Source organism: Eriocheir sinensis, unplaced genomic scaffold (assembly GCF_024679095.1).
Source record: "Eriocheir sinensis breed Jianghai 21 unplaced genomic scaffold, ASM2467909v1 Scaffold216, whole genome shotgun sequence".
NCBI lineage: Eukaryota > Metazoa > Arthropoda > Malacostraca > Decapoda > Varunidae > Eriocheir > Eriocheir sinensis.
Window position 1 is genome coordinate 202,501 of NW_026111517.1, and position 26,935 is coordinate 229,435.

General features: G+C 44.6%; 1 long non-coding RNA gene across 2 annotated transcripts in view; it reads right to left on the reverse strand.

Annotated features, from left to right (window-relative positions):
- Nucleotides 1-136: 136 nt before the first annotated feature.
- The window catches only part of LOC126990863 (uncharacterized), a 33,679-nt gene continuing 6,880 nt past the window's right edge, over nucleotides 137-26,935 (reverse strand). For both annotated transcript variants that reach the window (XR_007744868.1, XR_007744867.1), the window contains one exon: nucleotides 137-233. This is a non-coding gene — a long non-coding RNA (uncharacterized LOC126990863). The remainder of the gene's footprint in view (nucleotides 234-26,935) is intronic.

Sequence of the window (26,935 nt, forward strand, 5' to 3'; positions counted from 1 at the left end):
AGACCAAGACAAGACTAATTTTAAGTAGACAGACTAACAAAAAGTGTCTCATCTTTTAATTAACAGTTTCCTGTACGAGGTGAGGGTTGTTGAGGCAGACAGACAGGCTAACATAAGTGTCTCAGGGTGTGGACTCACCCTCGGGTTTGGCCGGCAAGTCTGGCTACATCTTCTGTGCCTCTGAGCCGTCCAAGAAGAGACTCGCTGTGCTGCAGGGAGCTCTCAGGGGCACACTGGAGGAAGGAAAGGAAAACATCACAAGGGAGAATGAATAGGAAGGAAGGAAGGAAGGTATGAAGGTATGAGGCGTGATGAAGTAACACTGGGAAGGAAGGAAGGAAGGTATGAGGCTGGACGAAGGAACACTGGGAAGGAAGGAAGGAAGGTATGAGGCTGGACGAAGGAACACTGAGAAGGAAGGAAGGAAGGAAGGTCTGAGGGTGGACGAAGGAACACTGGGAAGGAAGGAAGGAAGGAGGAAGAGAAGGGAGAGAAATGATGAAGGAGAGAGAGAGAGAGAGAGAGAGAGAGAGAGAGAGAGAGAGAGAGAGAGAGAGAGAGAGAGAGAGAGAGAGAGAGAGAGAGAGAGAGAGAGAGAGAGAGAGAGAGAGAGAGAGAGAGAGAGAGAGAGAGAGAGAGAGAGAGAGAGAGACTAGATAGCTATACATTAAGGTCTAACACTTGGTACATCCACAATTAAATGACTGTCCAGGGAGGGGGATCCCAACCCTGGCTGGCAGATTCATAGGTAGGCATGCTAACCACTACACCACGGAGCCAGAAGAATTAGCCACACTATACCAGGACAAATAATTCTTAGTGTGTGCCCTGGTAAGATTCATATGTGCAGCCCTGGTAGTGGTTCTTATTATGTAACATAGTGAGTCATTATAAGGGTATTGCTAAGTTCATTATGGCCCCAAGTGACTCAGTGTCGATTTAACCCTTCCGCTGTGATTGGCATGGATTTGGCCTTCCCTGGTAGCCTGGTAAGATATAGTCCCAGGTCTTTCTCTGCCTCTGTGGTGGAAAGTGGAGTGTTTCCCATGTGGTATTGGTGTGCTGGATATCCCTTCACTGGTAGCCTGGTAACATACACTCCCAGGTCTTTCTCTGCCTCTGTGGTGGAAAGTGGAGTGTTTCCCATGTGGTATTGGTGTGCTGGATATCCCTTCACTGGTAGCCTGGTAACATATAGTCCCATGTCTTTCTCTGTCTCTGTGGTGGATAGTGGAGTGTTTCCCATGTGGTATTGGTGTGCTGGATATCCTTCACTGGTAGCCTGGTAACATATAGTCCCAGGTCTTTCTCTGTCTCTGTGGTGGATAGTGGAGTGTTTCCCATGTGGTATTGGTGTGCTGGATATCCCTTCACTGGTAGCCTGGTAACATATAGTCCCAGGTCTTTCTCTGCCTCTGTGGTGGATAGTGGAGTGTTTCCCATGTGGTATTGGTGTGCTGGATATTCCTTCACTGGTAGCCTGGTAAAATATACTCCCAGGTCTTTCTCTGCCTCTGTGGTGGATAGTGGAGTGTTTCCCATGTGGTATTGGTGTGCTGATATCCCTCCCATGGTGCAGGACTTTACATTTTCTTCATTGAATTGTAAGCAGCCACTTTTTTGCTCCATTTCAGTAGCTTGGTGATGTCTAACTGTAGGAAATCCACATTCAAGGGTTAACCTAGTAGCACATTTAGCACGTGCTACAGGCCCTGCAGGAATGTAAAAAATTAGTAACTAAATTTTTTGTCCTTAGGCACAGAAGGCCGAGACAAAATAATTACTCATTTTCTGGATTTTTTGTTATATTATATATGATATTACTATATATAACCCGGTAGCTGCGGGGATCATGTTTCTTAATGGTCCCTCTAAGCGAGAAAATGAAAAATCACCCTCACACAAACCATTCCATAATATAATATATCAAAGCATTTGTGATCAGATTATGTATCATCTATTTTTGGGGGTTTATATCACGGCACAAATTTGGCCCGTCGCTGCTTCCGGGATAAGAAACTATAGAAAACTTCACTAGGGCATAGTATAATAAGCCTGGCATTGTAGTACACCATATACGGCATATAGTCCAGGGCTTCCCAACTCAACTGGCGGCCCGCGGTCCAGATCCGACTTGTGGGGTTGCAGCTGGACCCAAGGCTCCAGCAGACATAAACATGTGTAAATTGAATAGCATGAAGGTCTTGGCGATGGATTCTCTTAACCCTTGACTACGGATTTCCTAAGAAGACCTCACCAAGCTACAGGAGTGGAGCAAAAAGTGGCTGCTACAATTCAATGAAGAAAAATGCAGTCCTGCACCTTGGGAGGGGATATCCAGCACACCAATACCACCATATGGGAAACACTCCACTATCCACCACAGAGGCAGAGAAAGACCTGGGAGTATAAGTTCACCAGGCTACCAGTGAAAGCCAAATCCATGCCAATTGCAGCGGACGGGTTAAAATGTGTATTTCCTTGACTGTCTGTAGGGTAAGTTAGGGGTGTGTTATACATAATATACTTAACCTATTAATGCAGATAAAAGTTTAGTAGTATAGATTATATTAAATATCAATAACAGAAAAAAGCTTTAATGGCGGTCGAGGCACAAGTGCACAGCTGAATCTAAGTGTGAGTTTTGGCCTCTCATCAATAGTATCTGTACTCATGAGTAAGCCAGTAGTACGTTGGCAGGGTGTTGAGTATATCGTGATGACAAAGGGGTATAAAATAGTTTTTTTATTTTCAGAAGCGACCGCTCTGCTGGTGTGTATTCAATAGGTGTACGTTAAGTAACTTAAGTTGCCGGCACATTCACAGACCAACAGCTCATTCAAGTACATTTTACCCCATGAATCCAGAGTACGTATATAGACAATTATATTTCCTGTGGAGAAGCAAATTTAAAGTATCTCAATAAAAACAAAACTTTTATAAAACTTTTCGGAAAACTCGACATAAAACTTTGCCACTAAATAGCTCATTCAAGTACAATTTACCCCATGAATCCAGAGTATATAGACAATTATATTTCCTGTGGAGAAGCGAATTTAAAATATCTCAACGAAAACAAAACTCTTATAAAACTTTTCGGAAAACTCGACATAATACTTTGCCACTAAAGAGCTCATTCAAGTACATTTTACCCCATGAATCCAGAGTATATAGACAATTATATTCCCTGTGGAGAAGCGAATTCAAATTATCTCAACACAAACAAAACTTTTCTAAAACTTTTCTGAAAACTCTACATAATACTTTGCCACTAAAAAGCTCATTCAAGTACAATTTACCCCATGAATCCAGAGTATATAGACAATTATATTTCCTGTGGAGAAGCGAATTTGAAATATCTCAGCAAAAATAAAACTATTATAAAACTTTTCTGAAAACTCTACATAATACTTTGCCACTAAAAAGCTCATTCAAGTACAATTTACCCCATGAATCCAGAGTGTATAGACATCAAATGAGAGATAGAGCCTTGGAGTAGGTTTTTAGATTTTAGTTTTGCATTATAATCTTTACTGTTTCCCTAAGATAGACAATAGCAATCCAGCATGCTTCTGTCCTTCAAGATCTGCATGTCCTTGTCTTAAGAACCAGAAGAACCAGAGAAGGCAGTGAGTGAGGGTGACCATCTCAAACACAGTTATATAAGAAGAGAAAGAGTATGGGAAACTACATAGTCATCCCTCAAATAGTTTAGTTTCGGTTTTATACGGATTGTCATAGAAGAGCTTTTAAGGATTTTTATTCCTGCTTGTCGGGAAATTTAAAAATCCCTAAAAAATCAGTTTTGAAAATACACATAAAAACGAAACCGATCTATTGGAAACCGTACTGTTGTGCTGGAAGCTTCCCCCGGCGACCATAGGCCTCTAGAAGGCTCCGGGAGGAACGAGCAGGGGGGCGGGGAACAAGGCGAGCCGTCCGCGCCCGGCGGGGCGCGGCCAGGCGCCAGGCGGGAAGTGTTGCCAACTCGCACATACTTTAGCTACATGTTCTTGTATGATCTAAAATATACTGTAACATTCTAGACTGTACTGTTCTGGATATATATAGGAGAAGAGGGCGAGAGGAGCCCAGTCCCAGTCATAGTAAGCTAGTGTTCAGTGAAGAGTCAGAGTGAAGTGTACTACTAAGGAAGAACATTAAACTACAGAAACTGTACAAAGTGTTTACATTCCTCCCTCCCAAGGAGTCTCCTGACGGCGACACGGAACCCAAGTAACACGTCCGGCATAACAGTACTATTTGAGGGCCGACTGTATTCTATGAAAAACTTATACTTAATTCAATCTAATTCGATTTTTACACTCAACGTAAACCCTACAAAGAAAATATATATTAAATCTCTTTCCTCTTTTGAGCCACTGAAGTTACATACCAATCTCCTTAAGCAAGAGCTGGCTAACAAGTACGGTAAACCTCTTTGAGTCAGCACAGCACAGCACGGCCCTGACAGACTTAGCGGGATTGCCAACTTATGGGACTGGCCTTCCCATTACACACAAACACACACACACACACAAAAATAAATGAAAAATTAAGTAGATGAATACAGCTGTCCCTCAAATGGTACAGGTTCCAAGAGTTTGGTTTTGGCTTTATGTACATTTTCTAAGATGATTTTTTAGGATTTTAAATTTCCTGACAAGCATGAAATTTAAAAATCCTAAAAGATCTACGACAATCCGTAGAAAACCGAAACTGGACTATTGGAAACTACTATTTGAGGGATGACTGTAAATAGATGACGCCGATAAAAAAAATCATATTACTATTAAGTACTTAGTTCGTGTTGTCTATAGAAATTAAGTACGGAAAGTTTAAAACAGGCAGTGAAGAAATTACGAGGAGTTGGTCAGTTATACAGGTAACTCTCGATTTACGCGAGTTTGGTTAACGCATTTTTAAAATAACGCGTGGTCCAAAATCCAAATAAATGTTTAATTGACTCGTTTTTTTCACTTCTACGCGATATTTTATGGAGTGTCCACCAGATGTCCCACGCAACTGGACTCACACGGCGCCGCGGCCACACAGCTCAGTTCTTCCCGCGCCACTTGAACAACAATACAGTACCCACGCTGCTCAACAACAACAACACCCTCGCTGCTGTGCTACCACGAGGGGAAGGGCAGCCAGAGGAGGAACCATGAGAGGGAGAGGAGTCAGAGTGATACAGTAGGCAATAAAGGTACAAACCGACTTCTTGTTGGATTTACATCGTTTTAGATTGACGCGACATCATCAAGGACACAAAAATCGAGTAAATTGAGAGTTACCTGTATAAACCACATGTCTTATCAATCATTTTCATGCCTCAAACTCGTACCCACACAAGTAACGTGAGAAAATAAATCATTATTATTATTATTATACAAAAAAGGAAACAATACAAAAAGCCTGCTACTCGCTGCTCCTGTGAAGAATCTGAAGAGGTGGACGAAAGAGCAGTTATTTATGAAAAGAATGACCAAGTTATCGCGTGCTTAATGTTTGATGCTTACGGAAGCTTGGCAATGCTATACCTACCGCTCTGGATGACACGCAGAACATACCCAAGGGGAGGAGTATATTCTGTGTGTTCTGTGGATATGGTGAGTGATTTTAACCCAGTAGCAGCGACGGGCCAAATTTGTGGCTTTACCGTGTCGCAACGATGGGACAAATTTATGGCTTTACCGTGTAGCAGTGACGGGCCAAATTTGTGGCTTTACCGTGTAGCAGCGACGGGACAAATTTGTGGCTTTACCGTGTAGCAGCGATGGGACAAATTTGTGGCTTTACCGTGTAGCAGCGACGGGACAAATTTGTGGCTTTATCATGTAGCAGCGAAGGGCAAAATTTGTGGCTTTACCGTGTAGCAGCGACGGGCCAAATTTATGCCATGATATAAACCCCCAAAAATAGATGATACATAATCTGATCACAAATGCTTTGATATGTATTATGAAATGGTTTGTGTGAGGGGTGATTTTTTCTCATTTTTCTTGCTTGGAGGGACCATTAACCCTTTCACTGCTAAACGCTGGCAGCGAGCGTTAGACGTATTTGCTGGTGGTGCTAAATGCTCACTGCAAGCTTCACCCGCACTCAAATCTCCCGCGTATGAAATTGTTCCAACACTAATTCTCACAACACAGGATTGAGTATGTTCTTCACTAAATTTGGTGGGAAATCATATCAGCCCAGCGCGGCAAATCTACGGACGAGTGACTGGTGGATGTTCTTGCCCAATATAGCGACATTTTTGCATAGCTTCACCTATCACCTGACTGATTCTTTGACCAAACAGTTGTAAATATTGCAGTTGGCAATACTCCCTTGCCAGAATCTGAAGGAGAGATGTCCGCAGTTCTTTCAATATGGCTAATCATCCCGCACGCACCGACGTAAGTGTTAACATTCAACACTCCCTGAACGTGCATGTACGTTCGCAAGAGAGGCATACATAACTGACTCCTATAGATCTGGACCTCCTCTTTCCAATGGTGTTTTTGGTTTTTAGCTGTGATGAATAGTTTGAGATACAGAGGTTAAAAGAGACCCCTCATTGGGCTACCTGACTGCGCCTGAGGGGAAAGTCGCATCCCGTCCCGCGCACAAGGAAAGGGTTCAGAAACGTGATCCCTGCTACCGGGTTAAAGTTGCATGCCCTTGATCAATTTTGTTTCCACTGAGCATAATACCTCTGGCTTGCTTTCCTTTACAAGCTTAGATAATAATTTAGCTTTAGTTTGGCTGATAGCAAAAAGTTTTGTTTAGTCGGCGCAACATCTGTGGTCATATGCCGGAGAGAGACAGAAGGGGAAGGAATTATAGGAGAAGGGAACAGTTGAAGAAGAAACAGCAAAAGAGGAAGAAGAAGAAGAAGTTGGAAAATTTTGTTTAGTCAGTGCAACATCTGTGGTCATATGCTGGAGAGAGACAGAAGGGGAAGGAATTATAGGAGAAGGGAACAGACCCCAGGAGACAGGACACAACCCCCGATTAATACCTGGTACCCATTCACTGCTGGGTGGACAGGGGCGTAGGGTATCGGAGAAGCCACCCAAATTTTTCCATTCCGCCTGGGAATCGAACCCGGGCTCTCTCGGTTGTGAGCTGAGTGTGCTAACCACTGCACCACGAAGCCTCCTTGGTCTTCAGTACTCATGTCTTCCCTTAAATTCTCAAGTCAATTTTAGCTTTCCCAATAGACGCATAGATCACTTGAAGAGCTTGAACAAAGAGGTTCTCCAATTTAGAGAGCTAACTTTAGGCATTCAAGATTCATAGACAGGAACACAGGCACTGAGAGGACATAGGAAGAACTTAATGAAGGAACCTGTTTGAGTGACTTAAAAGGTATAGTTTTCCACATAGAACTGTTAACACATGAACACCTTGCGGGAAGAGGTGGTGGAGGCGAACAGTGTCCACCAAATGAAGGAAAGGCGGGATAAATTTAGATATGGAGATGGGACTATTAAGAGCTTAGCGGGCCCGGTAGACTATAAATAGGTAGATACATACACACTAGCAAAAGTAATTATAATAGCCAATATTATTAAGTGATACCGATATGCATTGATACCTTAGAAAAGTTGCTAGTAAATTAACTGAAAAATATGAAGAAGTTTACTGAGAAATTGTAAAGCCAAACCATTAGTTCAAGAATGTAAGGAGTCTGCAAGAGGCTAGTTGACCCATACAAGGCAGCTCCTATAAGCCTAACCCCACTTAACCTCACCATCCATGAATTTATCCAACCTCTTCTTGAATGTTTCTATGGTTCTGGCACCCACAATATGACTGCCAAGCCTGTTCCACTCATCCATGACTCAAGTGGTTAACCAATTCTTGCCTACGTCTTTGTTGAATCCGAATTTATCTAACTTAACCTGGTAGCAGCGACGGGCCAAATTTGTGGCTTTACCGTGTGGCAGCAAGGGGCCAAATTTGTGGCTTTACCATGTAGCAGCAAGGGGCCAAATTTGTGGCTTTACCGTGTAGCAGCGAGGGGCCAAATTTGTGGCTTTACCGTGTAGCTGCGACGGGCCAAATTTGTGGCTTTACCGTGTAGCAGCGACAGGCCAAATTTGTGGCTTTACCGTGTAGCTGCGACGGGCCAAATTTGTGGCTTTACCGTGTAGCTGCGACGGGCCAAATTTGTGGCTTTACCGTGTAGCAGCGACGGGCCAAATTTGTGGCTTTACCGTGTAGCAGCGACGGGCCAAATTTGTGGCTTTACCGTGTAGCAGCGACGGGCCAAATTTGTGGCTTTACCATGTAGCAACAACAGGCCAAATTTGTGCCATGATTTAAACCCCGCAAAATAGATGATACATAATCTGATCACAAATGCTTCGATATATATTATGAAATGGTTTGTGTGAGTGATGATTTTTCTCATTTTTCGCTTAGAGGGACCATTAAGAAACATGGTCCCTGCTGCTACCAGGTTAAAACCTTTGAGCAGAGCAATTCTCCGAGACAGTTGGCAAAAGATTCTTGCCTATGTCTTTGTTGAATCTGAATTTATCTAACTTAAAACCGTTGAGCAGAGCAATTTACAGAAAGCCTTATGATATGTATGGGATTAGCTGGCTTCTAACCAATATACTGAGGGTCATTTGTAGAACGTCACCTAATGCCCAAACAGCTTGTTCACAAACGTTTTGGCTGGAGGAGTGTAAGAGTTTAAGGAACAACGGAACTGCTCCTGCGTGAACCACTGCTTGCGTTTGCCGGGAGGTGCCTGACGCGATGTTGGTGAGGGCCCAAGCTGCTTCAAACTGCAGTGACAGGCTGTAGGGGGGAAAAAGTTTAACATTAATCAAGGAATGGAATGAAAGTTGGGACGTATCATGAATGGCAGAAGTGTGAGCATGGAGGTAAAGAGGGATTTGAGAAATACAATAATAGTACCAACCCTCACATATGAAGCAGTGAAATGTTTTTTAGTTATTTTCTGTAACTGGAAAAAGCTGAAAGTAAATGTCAACAAAAGTTTTGGTTTGTGAGCGAAGTAGAAGTGAGGTTGTAGATTTTGTATGCCCATATAGAGTGGGAATTGAATGTGAAAAAGAATGCAAAAATAATAATGAGTTTAAGTACCTTGGATCAGTTATGTGTAAGCATGGTGGTACGGAGGGAGAGATAAGAGAAAGGGCATTGCAAGGAAGAAGGGTGGTAGGGTCTTTGGGACGAATCATGACTGGCAGAAGTGTGAGCATGGAGGTAAAGAGGGATTTGAGAAATACAATAATAGTACCAACCCTCACATATGAAACGTGGGCCTGGAATGAAAGTCAGAGGTCTAGAGTGCAGGCAGTGGAAATGAGTTATTTGAGGAGTGCTTGTGGTGTGAGTAGAATGGACGGAATGAGTAATGAAAGTGTGTACGAGCGTTTTGGAAGGGAAGAAGTGTGGAGTGGTGGAAGAAGTGAGGCGACAGACTTTAAAGTGGTTTGGCCACATGGAGCGAATGGAGGAGAGTAAGATGATCAGAAGGGTGTATGTGAGTGAGATAGAGGGAGGGAATGCTAGAGGACGACCCCCAGTGAAACAGAGGGATAGGGTGCAAGAGTACGTTAGGGAGAGGGGGAAAGATCCTTGAGAAACTCTGAGCAGGCAAGGAGAGAGTGTCTGGATAGAGAACGTTGGAAGCTCTTCTACCGTGGCCATCCCCTGGTCGAAATGAATGAATGAATGGACATTAATCAAAGCAACTCAATCACAAGCTGCAAAGTGGTTAGAGACAAGGCTTCATAGATAAATTTGACAGGTACATAAGAAAGAAAAGAATTAAGGGGAAATATGGCTTCACTAAGCAGTCTATTTCACAGACAATGACCATTCGTTTCTTGGTAAAATATGATGTTTTTACAAGTTTAATTTACTGGGAAACAGCTATAAGAGCCCTAGAGCAAAATTCATCTCTGAATCACAACATTGTCAAAGTTGGAAAGTTTGGTTTAGTCGGCGCAACATCTGTGGTCATATGCCAGAGGGAGACAGAAGGGGAAGGAATTATAGGAGAAGGAACAGTTGGAAAGTTTGGTTTAGTCGGAACAACATCTGTGGTCATATGCCAGAGGGAGACAGAAGGGGAAGGAATTATAGGAGAAGGGAACAGTTGGAAAGTTTCGTTTAGTCGGCGCAACATCTGTGGTCATATGCCAGAGGGAGACAGAAGGGGAAGGAATTATAGGAGAAGGGAACAGTTGGAAAGTTTGGTTTAGTCGGCACAACATCTGTGGTCATATGCCAGAGGGAGACAGAAGGGGAAGGAATTATAGGAGAAGGGAACAGACCCCCAGTCAAGCCCACCTCAAGATCACTCACCCACCACAATGACCCGGGGCATGCATGGTGGGTTGCTCTATGCCACCACCACCTACAATTAGCACAAATTAGGCGTTTTATGGCGAGTCCTTTTTCGGGTCCACCGTACAGGTAACTCTCGATTTATGCAAGTTTGGTTTACGCGTTTTTGAAATAACGCGTGGTCCAAAATCCAAATAAATGTTTAAATTACACGTTTTTTTTTTTAACTTATACGTGACATTTTATGGAGTGGCCACCAGATGTCTCACGCAACTGGACTCACACGGCACTGCGGCCACACAGCTGAGCTCAGTTCTTCCCGCGCGCCACTTGAACAACAATACAGTACAAGTAACTCTCGATTTACGCGAGTATTGTGTCCTTGAAGAGGTCATTGCGTAAATCATTAACAATGTAAATCCAACAAGAGGTAGGTTTGTACCTTTATTGCCTACTGTATCACTCTGACTCCTCTCCCTCTCATGGTTCCTCCTCTGGCTGTCCTTCCCTCGTGGTAGCACAGCAGCGAGGGTGTTGTTGTGGGGTACTGTATTGTTGTTCAAGTGGCGCGGGAAGAACTGAGCTCAGCTGTGGCCGTGTGAGTCCAGTTGCGTGAGACATCTGGTGGACACTCCATAAAATATCGCGTATAAGTGAAAAACGTGTAAATTAAACATTTATTTGGATTTTGGACCACGCGTTATTTCAAAAACACGTAAACCAAACTCCCATAAATCGAGAGATACCTGTACCCACGCTGCCACGCTACTCAACAACAACAACACCCTCGCTGCTGTGCTACCACAAGGGAAGGGCAGCCAGAGGAGGAACCATGAGGGAGAGGAGTCAGAGTGATACAGTAGGCAATAAAGGTACAAACACACCTCTTGTTGGATTTACATTGTTTAGGATTTACGCAATGACCTCTTCAAGGACACAATAATCGCGTCCAAAACCAAAACTCTCCGTCAACCTGAACACCAAGTACTTAAAAACAATGAGACAACCACTGCTAACACCTAATAATCTATATAAAATTATCTTTAAATAACTTTCAGTATCTTTATGATTATTAGGATAATAATAAAAATAAAAATAACATAGCCCTGTAAAGTAGAATGTTTTATATGTGTTGCGTACCTTGGCAAATATGTTAATTATAATAATGATAATTTTAGTGATGAGTATGAATATATATAAGGGAAAGGAGAAGAAGAAAAAGAAGATGAAGTTGAAGAAGAAGAAAGTTGGAAAGTTTTGTTTAGTCGGCGCAACATCTGTGGTCATATGCCGGAGAGAGACAGAAGGGGAAGGAATTATAGGAGAAGGGAACAGACCCCAGGAGACGGGACACAACCCCCGATTAATACCTGGTACCCATTCACTGCTGGGTGGACAGGGGCGTAGGGTATCGGAAAAGCCGCCCAAATTTTTCCACTCCACCCGGGAATCGAACCTGGCTCTCGTTTGTGAGGCGAGTGTGCTAACCACTGCACCACGAAGCCCCCCAAGAAGAAGAAGAAGAAGAAAGTGAAGATACAGAGTGGGAAAAATAGAAAGAACATTATAACTTACCTGTTTGTATGAGTATGGAATATATATAAGGAATAGAAGCAGAAGAAAAAGAAGAAAAAGAAGATGAAGTTGAAACTGCAAAAGAGGAAGAGGAAGAAGAAGAAGAAGAAGAAAATCATAGCTTACTTGTCTGTGCCTTCTAAGCATTTCACAAGTATAGGAAGAATGCCAGACTGGATAAGGTCATCTATTGGTGGATTCCTGTCTGACGAGAGCAGCTTGCGGGCCGCCTGCACTGCCGTCAACTGTACCATCTGGTCTTCACTGGCTGCGTTCTCCACAATAAGGGCTAAGTTGGCTGCTGTGAGCTGCTTGTCCACATCATCATCATCTGAAGCAAAATGAGAAACTGACGAGATCAATCTTTATTTAAAAACTCCTTAACCCTGTATAGCAGCGGGGATCATGTTTCTTAATGGTCCCTCCAGGCGAGAAAAATGAGAAAAAATCACCCCTCACACAAACCATTTCATAATATATATCAAAGCATTTGTGATCAGATTATGTAGCATCTATTTTGGGGGTTTATATCATGGCATAAATTTGGCCTGTCACTGCTACAAGGTAAAGCCACAAATTTGGCCCATCGCTGCTACACGGTAAAGCCACAAATTTGGCCCGTCGCTGCTACACGGTAAAGCCACAAATTTGGCCCGTCGCTGCTACACGGTAAAGCCACAAATTTGGCCCGTCGCTGCTACACGGTAAAGCCACAAATTTGGCCCGTCGCTGGTACACGGTAAAGCCACAAATTTGGCGTCACTGCTACACGGTAAAGCCACAAATTTGGCCCGTCGCTGCTACACGGTAAAGCCACAAATTTGGCCCGTCGCTGCTACACGGTAAAGCCACAAATTTGGCCCGTCACTGCTACACGGTAAAGCCACAAATTTGGCCTGTCGCTGCTACACGGTAAAGCCACAAATTTGGCCCGTCGCTGCTACACGGTAAAGCTACAAATTTGGCCCGTCGCTGCTACCAGGTTAAGCATTGACAAAGGAAATTAAAGTACAAAGTTAAAGGTATTCAGAAAGCAAACAGTGTCATCTCAGTGGTAAAATATGACAGGTTGAATACTGTTAGTTAGCGAGGAGCAGATGTGGCAAATAGGCCTTGATTGCTCTGCTGGGGACTGCGTGAGCGAATCTTTCCACAAAACATAATGTGTAATCCAAACAAGCATATCAAGTTAGCAATCCCCACGCTACCACCTGGGATTTTTCAGTCACCGCCGAGTGGCTTAAAACTACCCACATGCTGTCCTGAAGACCACCCATCAACCCGGACTCTAGAGGAAACCGTTCAAGTGAATCAAGAATGAGTTCCGGGGGGCAGCATGAGCCAAGAGAAGATGGCGCCACTATAAACACTTGCCTGCGCCGTGACAGGCTGGGGCCGAACACCATCCAGGCCCATCAAGGAAGCCTACCGGTGCTATACGGGTGATGGACGACGCGGGTTCGAACTCACGCTACCACTCGGATTTTCAGTCACCGCCGAGTGGCTTAAAACTACCCACATGCTGTCCTGAAGACCACCCATCAACCCGGACTCTAGAGGAAGCCGTCCAAGCGAATCAAGAACGAGTTCCGGGGGGCAGCATGAGCCAACGCAAGATGGCGCCACTATAAACACTCGCCTGCGCCAGAACGGGCTGGGCCGACCATCAGGCCCCACCTGGAAGAGGCCTTGGGCCGACCATCAGGCCCCACCTGGAAGATGCCTACCGGCGCAATAGGCAACAACGTAAAAAAAAATAATAATAATCATAAAAAAAGAGGTATAAATTAAAAATAAAATATATATATAAAAAAAACTATGGATTATGCAATGTTATTATACTATAACATATAGATCTTAATCATCATTGCTAGTTGTTTGTAAAAGTACGTTCATTCTGTTTAAAATAACAAGTAAAGCGATTTTTATGTTAATATTTTGGGATATGAGATGCATCGACGGGATCCCCATAAACTTCAACGGTGAAATTTGTTTTGGTTTACGAGTTTGCGACCAAAACTCTGGAACGTATTAAACTCATAAACCGAGGTATGACTTTCAGCGGAGAGATATTTCCCGCACTACCGGCCGGCATAATGGACTGCTGCCGTGTCCCATCTTAAAATTGTTTTGGTTTACGAGTGTTTTGATGTGTGAGCCAAATTTTGGAACGTATTAAACCCATAAGCCGAGGTATGAATATTTCAGCGGAGAGATATTTCCGCACTACCGGCCGGCATAATGGACTGCTCCGTGTCCCATCCTACGCTGCCATTTCCGCTGTCCCTCGCTGCATGCCAAAGCAATTTAAACCAACCAAACCTAATTTAACGTAACTGCAGTTGCCCGGAGCCCCAATGGTTGGATGTCATGACGCCGACGGTAGGTAGACATGACCTGTACATGTCGGAGCAGCTTGAAACTTGGGGCGACAATGCGCGTGAGTCAGGATGGCGAGAATTTTGGAGTAAGTGCAAAACTTGAGCGGGTATATACCGTACAGTAATACCTGGGATTACGAGTGTATTGCTTTACGAGTGTTTTCATTTACGCGCAACACAACTTCACTAAAAATCCCTTGGTGTGGTTTCTGACGCCTAACTATTGCCAAGAGACATCAGGATCTAACTCTTTTAACGATAACTATAAATGAGTTTCGTTATGTGAGCCCAGAAGACAGTTTTGGGGTAGGAAGTTGGGAAATATAATCGGCTGAGTATGACAATCTGGCAATGTTGATGAGTATCTTGTTTAAATGAGTCAAGGATATGTGCTTGGGTTCCCTGTGTTTGCTGCAAGACGAGAGCACTCACAGCGATCAACAATGGCAATGGGTCTCAGGCTGGTGTCACACTGGGCCTTTTTCTTACAATCGCGTTGACGTTGGCGCAGCTGGCAACCCAACTTTCCTGGGTGTACGTTACTCCCTAGGGGCTTCGTGGTGCAGTGGTTAGCACACCGCTCACAACCGAGAGAGCCTGGGTTCGATTTCCGGCGGAGTGGAAAATTTGTGCGGCTTTTCCGATACCCTACGCCCCTGTCCACCCAGCAGTGAATGGGTACCAGGTCTTAATCGGGGGTTGTGTCCCGTCTCCTGGGGTCTGTTCCCTTCTCCTATAATTCCTTCCCCTTCTGTCTCTCTCCAGCATATGACCACAGATGTTGCGCCCACTAAACAAAACTTTCCAACTGTTCCCTTCTCCTATAATTCCTTCCCCTTCTGTCTCTCTCCAGCATATGACCACAGATGTTGCGCCGACTAAACAAAACTTTCCAACTGTTCCCTTCTCCTATAATTCCTTCCCCTTCTGTCTCTCTCCACCATATGACCACAGATGTTGCGCTGACTAAACCAAACTTTCCAACTATCTACGTCACTCCTCCCAACCAAGGAAGGATGGTTGCCCGTATCCACAATGTAAACAAACCAGTTGCCCTGTATCCACATGGCGCCGGCTGCAAAAGTATGGGCTGCCGTGGTTTGTGGTGTTGTTGCTCAAATTACTGACTTGTTGCTTCAGTCAAATGGAAGGAAGAAGCGATTGTGGGTACGATCATGGCTTCATAGACAGGAGGACAGGAGTGTTTACCCGAACCAACAACTTCCTCTTGGTTTGGCCTACGGGCGAACCTGCGACCAGCGAGACGGGAGAGTCGCTCCTTAACCAGTCTGCCGAAGAGGTACCCACAGGGGAGGCTCGCCCATCAGGCAAGTCAACTGCACTACAGGTAAACACATTAACAAGAGGGATGAGGTAGAAACTAAGGTCAGTATTAAAAGACACTTTCGCTACCCACACCAGCTATTTTTAAAGGTCAAACAGGGGGTCACTTGAGTTCTAATGAGTGTTTCTTCAGGTTCATGGTACAGAGGAAGGGTCAAACTACCACCAGGGTCATAAAGGTACTCCTGTAAATGCCCACAACTCCTACGAAAGCCTTGTCAAATATGTGTTCCTGGGCAGCGAAGTGTCTTATAATACGACCCTTAGGACTCTTGTGCAGGGCCATACTGAGTCAGCTGATTGAATGTAAACAGATCACATTCCATAATTTTATCCCTGTTGATGTAGGAGCATTAACCCCTTGGATGCTGATTTCCTACAAGAAGACATCACCAAGCTACAGGAGCAAAACGTGTCTGCTACAATTCAATGAAGAAAATGTAAAGTCCTGCACCTTGGGAGGAGATATCCAGCACACCAATACCACATGGGAAACACTCCACTATCCACCACAGAGGCAGAGAAAGACCTGGGAGTGTATGTTACCAGGCTACCAGTGAAGGGATACCCAGCACACCAATACCACATGGGAAACACTCCACTATCCATCACAGAGGCAGAGAAAGACATGGGAGTGTATGTTACCAGGCTACCAGTGAAGGGATATCCAGCACACCAATACCACATGGGAAACACTCCACTATCCACCACAGAGGCAGAGAAAGACATGGGACTATATGTTACCAGGCTACCAGTGAAAGCCAAATCCGTGCCAATCGCAGCGGACGGGTTAATGTTATCATAATCAACGAAATAAGACTTTGTTCGTTACTGGTTACTGATTTGGTAAGGTGCTAGTGTAGGGCCGAGCACACTGTACATAGCTGTAATTTTTATTTTTATTTTTACGTGTATGCCTATAGGACCGGTAGGCTTGCTTGAGGGGCCTGGATGGTAGTTGGCCCCAGCCCGTCATGGCGCAGGCAAGTGTTTATAGTGGCGCCATCTTCTCCTGGCTCATGCTGCCCCCCGGAACTCCTTCTTGATTCACTTGGACCGTTTCCTCTAGAGTCCGGGTTGATGGGTGGTCTTCAGGACAGCATGTGGGTAGTTTTAAGCCACTCGGCGGTGACTGACAAATCCAAGGTGGTAGCGTGGGGATTCGAACCCGCGTCGTCCATCACGCGGTTAATGTGGGTCCAGCACGCTACCACTCAGCCACCGTGTTTCCTCAGTACCAGTTTACATTTTTTTTACAGGGGGAAGAAGAAAACTGGTATATTATTTAGTAGTGTGTTTCTCCAGTAAAAAATTAATGATGTCCACTCAAACAACTTCTATATGGCATAACATTGATTTTAGCACGATCAATATAATGCTCATTTTTATGCAGTTACTGGCATGGTTGTCATAGACTCTCGATGTTGCTTTTGTAGTGCGGCGACTATGCCTGATGAACAAGCCTCCCATAACCCACTTAACCCGGTAGCAGCGGGGATCATGTTTCTTAATGGTCCCTCCAAGCGAGAAAAATGAGAAAAAATCACCCCTCACACAAACCATTTCATAATATATATCAAAGCATTTGTGATCAGATTATGTATCATCTATTTTGGGGGGTTAAAATCATGGCACAAATTTGGCCCGTCACTGCTACACGGTAAAGCCACAAACTTGGCCCGTCACTGCTACACGGTAAAGCCACAAATTTGGCCCGTCGCTGTTACACGGTAAAGCCACAAATTTGGCCCGTTGCTGGTACACGGTAAAGCCACAAATCTGGCCAGTCGCTGTTACACGGTAAAGCCACAAATTTGGCCAGTCGCTGTTACACGGTAAAGCCACAAATTTGGCCCGTTGCTGCTACACGGTAAAGCCACAAATTTGGCCCGTCACTGCTACATGGTAAAGCCACAAATTTGGCCCGTCACTGCTACATGGTAAAGCCACAACTTTGGCCAGTCGCTGTTACATGGTAAAGCCACACATTTGGCCCCTAGCTGCTACACGGTAAAGCCACAAATTTGGCCCGTCACTGCTACATGGTAAAGCCACAAGCTTGGCCCGTCGCTGCTACATGGTAAAGCCACAAATTTGGCCCGTCACTGCTACATGGTAAAGCCACAAATTTGGCCCGTCGCTGCTACACGGTAAAGCCACAAATTTGGCCCGTCACTGCTACATGGTAAAGCCACAAGTTTGGCCCGTCGCTGCTACATGGTAAAGCCACAAATTTGGCCTGTCACTGCTACATGGTAAAGCCACAAATTTGGCCCGTCGCTGCTACACGGTAAAGCCACAAATTTGGCCCGTCGCTGCTACACGGTAAAGCCACAAATTTGGCCCGTCGCTGCTACACGGTAAAGCCACAAATTTGGCCCGTCGCTGCTACACGGTAAAGCCACAAATCTATGAAAATCCACATACAACCGAAACCGAGCCATTGAAAACTGTACTATTTGAGGGACAACTAGAAAATATAGAAAATAAAACTCCCGGGGCATGACACTCTCACCGGCATCTTGGCAATATAGACTTTATCTTCATGGTAGGGAAAAGCGTCGAGAACAACCGAGACCTCTTCCTTGTCTATGTCGAACTAGCGAAGGCTTTTGACACCATGAACAGAGACATACGAAGAGCACACTCACCATATGTGGATGTGGATGAAGGAGTTCCACACGGTAATGTCAGCCCTCGTAATCACAGGCTGTCTTGTCTCTGAACCCTATGAAGTGTGTTGGTGTCAGGTGAGACGGCGTTCTTGTACCAGGTATATTTTAACATCTATCTTGGCGTCATCCTCAACAATTGTAACGTTAATGTTGAAGCTTTTTTTCTTCAGTTCAAGGGCATAAAAAAAAGGTCGAAATATAGCAATGTTTTGTTTACACATAACTCTATAGCAGCCGTTATGATACAAGTTTATACTGAGGCTGAAGGATACAATCGAGGTGAACTTGCTTCGATATTCATGCCTGTACATTCAAGGTCCACTGTTGTGTATATATATATATGGCCCCTACCCGTATTGAGACAAGGACATTAACCCGGTAGCAGCAACGGGCCAAATTTGTGGCTTTACCGTATAGCAGCGACGGGCCAAATTTGTGGCTTTACCGTGTAGCAGCGACGGGCCAAATTTGTGGCTTTACCGTGTAGCAGCGACGGGCCAAATTTGTGGCTTTACCGTGTAGCAGCGACGGGCCAAATTTGTGGCTTTACCGTGTAGCAGCGACGGGCCAAATTTGTGGCTTTACCGTGTAGCAGCGACAGGCCAAATTTGTGGCTTTACCGTGTAGCAGCGACGGGCCAAATTTGTGGCTTTACCGTGTAGCAGCAACGGGCCAAATTTTGGCTTTACCGTGTAGCAACGACGGGCCAAATTTGTGGCTTTACCGTGTAGCAACAACTGGCCAAATTTGTGGCTTTACCGTGTAGCAGCAACGGGCCAAATTTGTGGCTTTACCGTGTAGCAGCGACGCCAAATTTGTGGCTTTACCGTGTAGCAGCGACGGGCCAAATTTGTGGCTTTACCGTGTAGCAGCGACGGGCCAAATTTGTGGCTTTACCGTGTAGCAGCGACAGGTCAAATTTGCACCATGATTTAAACCCCCAAAATAGATGATACATAATCTGATCACAAATGCTTTGATATATATTATGAAATGGTTTGTGTGAGGGGTGATTTTTCTCATTTTCTCGCTTGGAGGGACCATTAAGAAACATGATCCCCGCTGCTACCGGGTTAAACAGAGACAGTACTTTCAATCTTAAAAAAAATTTGAATCAGTGGAGTTCCCATCAAACTACAAATTAAAAGCCAGCGCCTACATGTGGCCGTATTTCTTAAGGATAAAGCTGTTTTCAGATGTAATGGACAGGGTCAACCACCTTTCAAACCACTGGGGAGGCGGTGGCTGAGTGGTTAGCGTGCCGGCCTCGCATTCGGAGCACTGTCCATGATGTGGGTTCGAATCCGCCGCAAACAACCTGGGATTTTTCAGTCACTGTCGAGTGGCTTAAAACTACCCACATGCTGTCCTGAAGACCACCCATCAACCCGGACTCTAGAGGAAACCGTCCAAGTGAATCAAGGAGTTCCGGGGGGCAGCATGAGCCAAGAGAAGATGGCGCCACTATAAACACTTGCCTGCGCCAGAACGGGCTGGGCCGAACATCAGGCCCCACTGGGAAGAAGCGTACTGGTGCAATAGGCCGCGACGAAAAATAAAAAAAAATAAAATTGCCTCATATTCACTAACATTCACTGAAGAACTGCTATTACAGGCCCCATCATGCCCACAGGATACACTGCATATGAATACGACTGAGAGGATCAACACGATATCTGATCCTTTCAGTATAAATAATTAAGTTTTGGCTGAATATAACACGATCAGGGAGTGCTAATGGTAACCGGGTCTGTACACCTGGTATTCGATATATGCGAGTTCGAAATATGCTAATTCGCTCATATGCGACTCACCTAAATGTGCCAAGTATTCGTTTTATGTGAGAAAATTCGCTGTTATGTGAGTATCGGCGCTGGTGCGACTGGTTGGTGAGGTATGGTGACACACGAGGTCGGTGGGTTCAAATGTTTTCCCCCAATTTCCTCGGCTATACTTAACCTTTTCCTCCCTCTGATCCTAAAGTTAATCCTCAGGTAGCTAATTATCAGCTTAAATCTGTACTAATGTGCTTTATTATTGTGAAACGGTGCCGGGATGAATAGTTAGATGGTTCGAAAACGGGTCATGGAACATAGCCCCCTATAGTTAATGGGATGATGGGTTCGATATATGCAAATTCACATTATGCGAGCTTTTTGCAGAACGTAACCCTCACATATAAGGAATACCTGGTGTACAGTCATACCTCAGTTTACGAGTTTAAATCGTTCCGTCATTCTGCTCGCAAACCCAAAAACTCGTAAACCAAAACAAATTTCCCCATTTAAATTGATGTGCATCCCATATCCCAATAAATATTAACAAAAATCCTTTTACATGTTCTTTTACACACCGGGCATTTTTCCTACAAACGTTTGAGCTGGGAGGATCCGCGTTCGCCCGTAGGCCAAACCAAGAGCAGGTTGTTGGTTCGGGTAAACACTCCTGTCCTCCTGTCTGTGAAGCCATGATCGTACCCACAATCGCTTCTTCCTTCCACTTGACTGAAGCAAACCACAGCAGCCCATATTTTTGAAGCCGGCGCCATGTGGATACAGGGCAACTGGTTTGTTTACATTGTGGATATGGGCAACTAACCTTGGTTGGGAGTGACGTAGAGAGTTGGAAAGTTTTGTTAAATTGCTTTGGCATGCAGTGTGGTACAGCGGGAATGTGCAGCGTAGGATGGGACACGCCGGCGGCAGTCCATTATGCCGGCCGGTAGTGCAGGAAATATCTCTCCGCTGAAATAGTCATACCTCGCCTTATGGGTTTAATCCGTTCCAGAATTTTGCTCGCACATCAAAACGCTCGTAAACCAAAACCATTTTTAGGATGGGACACGCCGGCAGCAGTCCATTATGCCGGCCGGTAGTGCAGGAAATATCTCTCCGCTGAAATAGTCATACCTCGCCTTATGGGTTTAATCTGTTCCACAATTTTGCTCACACATCAAAACACTCGTAAACCAAAACAAATTTCACCGTTGAAGTTAATAGGAATTCCAATCATGCATCTCATACCCCAAAAAATATTAACATAAAATCATTTTACATGTTATTTTAAACAGAATGAAAGTAATTTTACAAACAACTAGCAATGATGATTCATATTTATATAATTCAGTATAATAGGGTATATAGGGTTCGAATCCCCACGCTACCACCTGGGATTTTCAGTCACCGCCAAGTGGCTTAAAACTACCCACATGCTGTCCTGAAGACCACCCATCAACCCGGACTCTAGAAACCGTCCAAGTGAATCAAGGAGTTCTGGGGCAGCATGAGCCAAGAGAAGATGGCGCCACTATAAACACTTGCCTGCGCCATGACGGGCTGGGGTCAAACACCATCCAGGCCCCTCAAGCCTACCGGCCCTATAGGGGAAGCAACGTCCATAATTTGAGTAACAGCAGAACAAGCCACCAAGCCACAACAGCCCTTACTTTTCGAAACGGCGCCATTAAGAGAGGATTGAGAGAGGGAAGAAAGTTGGAAAGTTTGGTTTAGTAGGCGCAACATCTGTGGTCATATGCCGGAGAGAGAGACAGGAGGGAAGGAGTTATAGGAGAGGAACAGACCCCAGGAGACGGAACACAACCCCGATTAATACCTGGTACCCATTCACTGCTGGGTGGACAGGGCGTAGGGTATCGGAAAAGCCCAATTTTTCCACTCCGCCCGATATAACCTTGATTAACCCTTGACTGCGAATTCCTACAGTAAGACCTCACCAAGCTGCAGGAGGAACAAAAAGTGGCTGCTACAATTCAGTGATGAAAATGTGAAGTTCCGCACCTTGGGAGGGGATACCCAGCACACCAATACCACATGGGAAACACTCCACTATCCACCACAGAGGCAGAGAAAGACCTGGGAGTGTATGTTACCAGGCTACCAGTGAAGGGATATCCAGCACACCAATACCACATGGGAAACACTCCACTATCCACCACAGAGGCAGAGAAAGACCTGGGAGTGTATGTTACCAGGCTACCAGTGAAGGGATATCCAGCACACCAATACCACATGGGAAACACTCCACTATCCACCACAGAGGCAGAGAAAGACCTGGGAGTGTATGTTACCAGGCTACCAGTGAAGGGATATCCAGCACACCAATACCACATGGGAAACACTCCACTATCCACCACAGAGGCAGAGAAAGACCTGGGAGTGTATGTTACCAGGCTACCAGTGAAGGGATATCCAGCACACCAATACCACATGGGAAACACTCCACTATCCACCACAGAGGCAGAGAAAGACCTGGGAGTGTATGTAAAAAAAAAAAAAAAAAAAAAAAAAAGATATTATCCTTGTCAGTTATTTCTAATGGTATATTCAAGGAATGTTATTATCATAAATTACTGTGTGTGTATGCATCTTGTGTTTATTTATTTATTTACATGTTTATTTATAAAACCACATGCAAGAATTGTTCATTTTCATTTGGTCAGAGCACCACATTTGGATTGCAGGATAGACTTTTTACACCATTTACTTGAAAGAGCAACGTACCATTTTAGTTAGAGAATATTAAATTTTCTTACTTTTCTTTTCGAAGGATTCTTGTTTATACATTATATGGCAAAGTCACTATTTCTTTCAATAATTTTTTTGTAATAAATCATGAAAATTAAATATGATCATAAATTTCCTTGTTTTTACTTTCATTGTCCTACAAGATGTTTTCTTTTTCAATTCTGATGCAGTGTAACTCAATAAAGATGATACATATATATTTTTTTTAATATTTTTGCAGTGGGTCCAAATGGAGTCACGGCTCCACTAGTGTGAGTCAATTTGGGCGCTAACGTTTAAGGGTTAAGTGCAGGCAGTGGAAATGAGTTATTTGAGGAGTGCTTGTGGTGTGAGTAGAATGGATGGAATGAGTAATGAAAGTGTGTACGAGCGTTTTGGAATGTGTCTCGGGGGTGAAGGGAAGAAGTGAAGCGACAGACTTTAAAGTGGTTTGGCCACATGGAGCGAATGGAGGAGAGTAAGATGACCAGGAGGGTGTATGTGAGTGAGATAGAGGGAGGGAATGCTAGAGGACGACCTCCAGTGAAATGGAGGGATAGGGTGCAGGAGTACGTTAGGGAGAGGGGGGAAAGATCCTTGAGAAACTCTGAGCAGGCAAGGAGGGAGTGTCTGGATAGAGAACGTTGGAAGCTCTTCTACCGTGGCCATCCCCTGGTGGGAGCTCCTCGGAAAAGTCTGGAAAGTTTGGTTTAGTGGGCGCAACATCTGTGGTCATATGCCGGAGAGAGACAGAAGGGGAAGGAATTATAGGAGAAGGGAACAGTTGTAAAGTTTGGTTTAGTCGGCGCAACATCTGTGGTCATTTGCCGGAGAGAGACAGAGGGGGAAGGAATTATAGGAGAAGGGAACAGACCCCAGGAGACGGGACACAACCCCCGATTAATACCTGGTACCCATTCACTGCTGGGTGGACAGGGGCGTATGATCGGAAAAGCTACCCAAATTTTTCCACTCCGCCTGGGAATCGAACCTGGGTGTGCTAACCACTGCACCATGAAGCCCCCAGGAGCAGGCATCGATGAAATGAATGCTAATGTTGAACAAACAACTAAAAACTGTAGGAAAATGATTAACCCCGAAGATAACCTTTAAATGCATCTTATACAAAAAGTAAAGGCTAAGTTTGGGGTATACAACAAAGCTGCAAATGGCCTCAGTACTCATCTCTGTCACATTGGCCCCAGAGCTTGTGTTGCCCATATTTCCTCGGGACACAAGGCCAGTGTGACAACCAAGTTACAGCTGTTTACCTCCCCATGTCTCCCAAGGTACAGGTAACTCTCGATTTACGCGAGTTTGGTTTACGTGTTTTTGAAATAACGCGTGGTCCAAAATCCAAATAAATGTTTAATTTACATGTTTTTTTCACTTATACGCGATATTTTATGGAGTGTCCACCAGATGTCTCACGCAACTGGACTCACACGGCCACACAGCTGAGCTCAGTTCTTCCCGCGCGCCACTTGAACAACAATACAGTACCCACGCTACTCAACAACAACAACACCCTCGCTGCTGTGCTACCACGAGGGGAAGGACAGCCAGAGGAGGAACCATGAGAGGGAGAGGAGTCAGAGTGATACAGTAGGCAATAAAGGTACAAACCTACCTCTTGTTGGATTTACATTGTTTATGATTTACGCAATGACCTCTTCAAGGACACAATACTCGCGTAAATCGAGAGTTACCTGTACTCTTATATCAACCAGCCTGAAAGGAAGGAAGAAGAGCTGGGTGGGTTGCACATTGATTCGTAGCAGGGCAGGTTAACTAAAGTACCATGGAGGCTCTTATAAAAGTGTCTTTTATATACCAAAAATTTATGTGTATTAGTATTATAACAGGAGAATAAGGTAGTTGAAATTCTATTGGCCTTTATTTCCTCAGTGACCCCATGTAGGCAGGTGGCTGAGTGGTAGCGTGCTGGGCCCACATTCACCGCGTGATGGACGACGCGGGTTCGAATCCCCACGTTACCACCTGGGATTTTTCAGTCACCGCCGAGTGGCTTAAAACTACCCACATGCTGTCCTGAAGACCACCCATCAACCCGGACTCTAGAGGAAACGGTCCAAGTGAATCAAGAAGGAGTTCCAGGGGGCAGCATGAGCCAAGAGAAGATGGCGCCACTATAAACACTTGCCTGCGCCATGACGGGCTGGGGCCAAATACCATCCAGGCCCCTCAAGCAAGCCTACCGGTGCTATATGCATAGATGTAAAAAAAAAAAAAAATAAATAAATAAATAAAAAAAATAATAATAGTTTACATATATCAACACCCACCTGTTGTAGAGTCTATGGTTGGTACATTTCTTCGTTTTAAGAAAGTTTCCTCTCGTTTGTTCTTTCTAAGTTCAACTGTGACTTCTGTTCTTCTTCTTCGCATTTCCTGAGGAATAAATTAAAGTGCATTAAAATTTAATTGCCATATACATTTCAGAGGAAGAACTTTTCACACAAGCATATGTAAAAAAAGTTTAAAATCAAGTGAGAAGTTGGAAAGTTTGGTTTAGTCGGCGCAACATCTGTGGTCATATGCCGGAGAGAGACAGAAGGGGAAGGAATTATAGGAGAAGGGAAGAGTTGGAAAGTTTGGTTTAGTCGGCGCAACATCTGTGGTCATATGCCGGAGAGAGACAGAAGGGGAAGGAATTATAGGAGAAGGGAACAGTTGGAAAGTTTGGTTTAGTCGGTGCAACATCTGTGGTCATATGCCGGAGAGAGACAGGAGGGGAAGGAATTATAGGAGAAGGGAACAGTTGTAAAGTTTGGTTTAGTCGGCGCAACATCTGTGGTCATATGCCGGAGAGAGACAGAAGGGGAAGAAATTATAGGAGAAGGGAACAGACCCCAGGAGACGGGACACAACCCCCAATTAATACCTGGTACCCATTCACTGCTGGGTGGACAGGGGCGTAGGGTATCGGAAAAGCCGCCCAATTTTTCCACCGCCCGGGAACCGAACCCGGGCTCTCTCGGTTGTAAGCTGAGTGTGCTAACCACTGCACCACGAAGCCCCTTAAAATCAAATGATAACTAAATTTGCCTCAATCAAGGAAGTAATACTCTTTGTGTAAACTGTAAAGCCACATCATCTAAACAAACTCTAGTCTTACATACTTCATGCCCTAAACTATAATGTCATACCATAATTAACCCAAGAAAATTTAATAAAAAGCTTAACATCACCTGTGACAACAATATATGAAGGATTTACATGGAGAAAAAGTTCAGAGTGCACTGTGAACTATGATGAAGGAAAGCAGTGTCCTTAACCCGGTAGCAGCAGGGATCATGTTTCTTAATGGTCCCTCCAAGCGAGAAAAATGAGAAAAAATCACCCCTCACACAAACCATTTCATAATATATATCAAAGCATTTGTGATCAGATTATGTATCATCTATTTTGGGGGGTTTATATCATGGCACAAATTTGGCCCGTCGCTGCTACACGGTAAAGCCACAAATTTGGCCCGTCGCTGCTACTGGGCTAACAAATCAGACAGCCAAATATGGAACAAATGGCGCACATAATGTTGGTGTGGGGCAGCGGTAAAACATAACGCAGCGCAGGGACGGGACAAGGCAGAGGCAGTCCAGTATATGTGGGACGGTGTTGCGAGAAATACCTCCTCGCAGAAATAAATCACTCTGCCATTCAATACGCATGCACACTGGAGGGATACCTTGCGGGAAAACGTTAATTTACCTAGTTTTGCTCTAGTTTGTCCACTTGTGATCTTTGTGAGCGGTTAGTGAAATACAGAAACAGTAAGCAAGTTGAACCTCTCTGTGAGCTATTTTGCGGCTGCGTTGTCGGGCAGCGGTGAGTGCACAACAGGCATTTGAAAAGTCAGTCATTTGGTGATTTCTGGACAAAAATACTTTCTCCATGATAAACAGCATTATATTTTGTCCAGAAATAAGCAGTTAGGGTAGGCGGTGGCTGAGTGGTAGCGTGCTGGGTCCACATTCACCGCGTGATGGACGACGCGGGTTCGAATCCCCACGCTACCACCTGGGATTTTTCAGTCACCGCCGAGTGGCTTAAACTACCCACATGCTGTCCTGAAGACCACCCATCAACC